Here is a 3,823-nt window from a genome sequence, read left to right as displayed (position 1 = left end):
AATTTTTAAGGCTGGAACCAGCCTGCCTTTGGAAACTAGTAAGGAGCTACACAACCTGACCAATATGGCTTCCCTGCAGGTCACACTGAGTAGCAGAGGGCCCTGAAAACCACGGCTGCCATATTCAGGTTGGGAGGAAGGAATCCTGGCTCAGGGATCAGGATCTCGGCCATGGTCCCCCCATACTTGCAGAGGTGGTCTTCACGTCTACAGAGACCCCAGCCCTGCTTCCACACCTGGGTTTGTGCTGTGCCTCTCTGACCCAGCATGCCTAGCATGTCCTTCCAAACTCAGTTCAAACCCAGGCCTGGTCCCTGGCACAACCTGCCTCCTTGGCAGACGACTCAACCCAATTCCACTCCTATGTAGATTTGTTCAATGTTCCTCAGGCCTGGATTTCAATTCAACTTTGAGGGGGCTCTCCTTAGCTCCTCACCCTGGCTTTTTACACGTTAAGCACTCAACACATAATTGCTGCATGACCCACCCTTCACACTAAATTATGAAGGGAAAAAAAGTCAGCAGAAGCCAATGTCATCGGCAACAACAGTAAGAAAGAGGCCCTCTAAAACATATCGTCTTTAATATACGGCTCTCTGCTGAGCATATCAACTTTGGAAACAACTCCTTGTAATAAAATTTTAGTCTCCTCGGTAATGAATTTCAGAATCTAAAATACGTCTGTATTGAGCCCTGCCCTGCTTGACAGATAAAGTGAGCCTTACCAAGGGATATATATTAGACAACGTCTTTTATTTCACATCTTACACAAATCCATGTGTCCAGGGAAACACTTTGAAATTCATGGTTCGGAGCCTATTCCTCTGCCCACCCTGGAGTTTGCTTGTGTGAGGGGGTCTTTCTTCAAGACCTGAGAAGGTGACAGCTTGATACCCAAGAACAGGCTGGATAGAGCCATGACTGGGTCCATCCCTGGCCATGGAGAGAGCAGCTGTTCCGGTCAGGGCTAGCCAGGGTCCATGCACACCGCCATCATCCTCTGACTCCTCATTTCTTTCGAGGGTCTTCTGCAGGGACCTCGGTGGCCCATCTCTCTCTGGTCACATGGAAGGCCTTCAGGAGGCTCTTTTGGGTGGTTCAGAATCCTACAGGGAAAGCTACCCCCACATAGGCTCAGCACAAAGAATTCATCCCGCAGTTGAGATGTGCTGGCACCGATTTCTCAGCTGAGCCGCACCACAGGTAGACGGGGTTCCCTCGCATTCCCTGGTCTCTGATCTCAAGCACTGTTCCTTCCCTCGCAGCCTCCTGAGACCTGCCTGATCATTAAGTGCACTCTCTGCCCAGCATGAAAGCATCTCTTAGGAAGATGGCAGGCTGTGTCCTCAGATGGTCTTAATAGACCTAATTTCCAGGGAAGCTATACATGGTGCTGAGATGGGGATCGTATTTGTCAGTGAGAAAACTGTTTGGTTACTCCAGAGTGTGTATCACTTGAGTACTTCAAGGATGGAGTGTGTGAGGTTGCCTGATTTTAGCCTCAGGAGGGAAGGGTCTTCCTATCAGGGCAGGCCAGGGGCTGGTCTATCCTACAGCCCTCAGCACCTGGATCTTTGTTCATAGGGGTGCTTGGTCAAAATGATGGGCAGATGGATGGATGGATGGATGATAAGTGGCTCTGAACAGCATCTTCCAAAGTGGGCTATGTTGGAATGGGAGGAAATCTACCCTGGGAAATAGAAATAATGAACAGAATAGAAATGCAGGCTTGATTCAAAGGACTACATGGCACGCCGCTTTGAAAGCACTTCCTGCTACTCTTCTCTGTGCTAGGAGTTAATCCAAGCAGGACTCAAAACTTTCCTCCACAGGCAAATGTCCCAGGAAGCTACTTACCCCAGGACTCCATTCCCAGGTGCACGGCAAAGCTGTTCATTTCCAGTCTCACCTGTTCAACCACCTGAAGGGAAGAGATTATCAGAGCACAGAAAGTTTGATTTGGGGATAGTGAGTCCTCACGAACAATTGGATTTAAATAAAATCATCTTTTGGCTGCAAATATATTTCTGGAAATCCACATGTAAAGCAAATCTGGGTGAATCAAACCAAATCGTGTCATGAGAAATAGTGACAAATGGAGTGTTACGGGGCCATCTCTCACACTCACAGACGAGCCTGAGTATATTTTCCTAGCTCGTTTCAATACAATGAATCATTCATTGCAGAGTAAACCAAGAATTAGAATCTAGAAAAGAGGAAATGTAGACAAATTTCTACAAAATAAGAAAGAAGATGCACATATTCCAGCGCCACTCATTTGCACGAGTTTGAGGAGCTGGAGACCACAGGAGGGAGCTGGTTATGGCAGACGATGAGGGAGGATGGGGAAAGGAGGGTGAACAAAGGAGAGATGGGGACACGACGTGTGGGGAGAGAGCAGGGAGGGCAAGGTGGAGGCACGCTGATGACATCCTCTTCAGGTATGTAGGGGCAGGTGAGACCAGGTAAGCGGGGGCCATCTGTGGTTAGATGGTAATGAAATTAAACGTGATGGAGAGGTTACTTTATAGTATTACTGCTTGTTGGCTTCAGGGACTCCTTTAGGTTCCAAAAAACACCAAATGTGCTGCTCCCTCCATGTTGGCTCGAGAATAATGGCTCCCAGTGCAGCCTCACGGTTGTTCAAGACACGCCTGATGGCTGCTGAATGTTCAGAGTAAAACAATCAAATACTTCTTTGTAGAGATCTCTGGAATACAGAGGGAGCTTCTAGAGACTGCAGTTCTATCAATCACGACTCTTTTTTTTGACTCTTTTCTTGGCTAATATTACCAACTTAGCCTCCCAAGTATATTTTCACCAATTTATTTTTCCAAGTGAATTTTAGGATAATTTTGTCAATTTATTGGAAAGGAAAAGGCATTCACTGATTTCCTAACATCAAACTGTAATTTTATTCCTATAAATGCCTTCATTGATTATGAAGTAGTGTTCACATTCATTTAATAAAGTTACAGATTCCACTTGCTAATATTATCACTAGAATTTTTAATTTCATCTTTGTGAAGGAGATTTGTCTGTAGTTTTATTCTGGGTGAAATGTGGGCTGTCGGTTTCACATTTTGGTGAAAATTTTAGGACCATTGTGTGACTTTATAATATGTCAATTTGACGTGGCTGAACTAAGGTCAGGCTGAACCAATTCCTCAAATTCCCTATTCTGTAGTTTTGCGCTAGCCCGAGCCACAGACATTTTTGTTGAGATATAATGAGGCCGCAGCCATTTTTGTCTGTACATGCAGATGGTCAGGGCAGGCGCTTTTGGCGCTCACATGCTGTCACTTGTCTGTTGATTCACCTCATTGGCACAGGGCAGCAGCTGGACCAGCAGCTGCTCCGCCCTCCCTCAAACCTTCCTTGAGTCCGCTCACTCCAGCGCCAGTTGTGTGTTCAGTCTCTCGATGCATTTTGCCAGGAGAAAAGGCAGTGGGACTGACACAGGCTCTCGTCTGGCCTCGTGGGTTTGATCCGGCTTGTGCCCAGGAACTCCAGCTGACGCTTGCTTTACTCCACTCGATATCCGTGTTCTCCTCCCAACTTGCCTGCCCTGTGGACGTGAAGCTCCACCACCAGACACAGCCGTAATATAGACACAGCTCAGCCAGCTCTCACAACCAACTGATAAGGTCAGATCCCTTTAGACGGGTTCCAGTGGCTCTAATCTGCTTCTCTAATTGAGCCGTAATGGATACAACATTTGATACCAAGAGAAGGGTGCTGTCATAACTAAAGCTTAAAATGTGGAAGCGGCTTTGGAACTGGGCAGTAGGCAGAAGCTAAAAGGACTCTGAGGAGAGTTAGT

Source organism: Aotus nancymaae, unplaced genomic scaffold (genome assembly GCF_030222135.1).
Source record: "Aotus nancymaae isolate 86718 unplaced genomic scaffold, 86718_ANA_hifiasm-v0.15.2.pri h1tg000010l, whole genome shotgun sequence".
NCBI classification, from domain to species: Eukaryota; Metazoa; Chordata; class Mammalia; order Primates; family Aotidae; genus Aotus; species Aotus nancymaae.
This window is presented reverse-complemented; position numbering follows the sequence as displayed.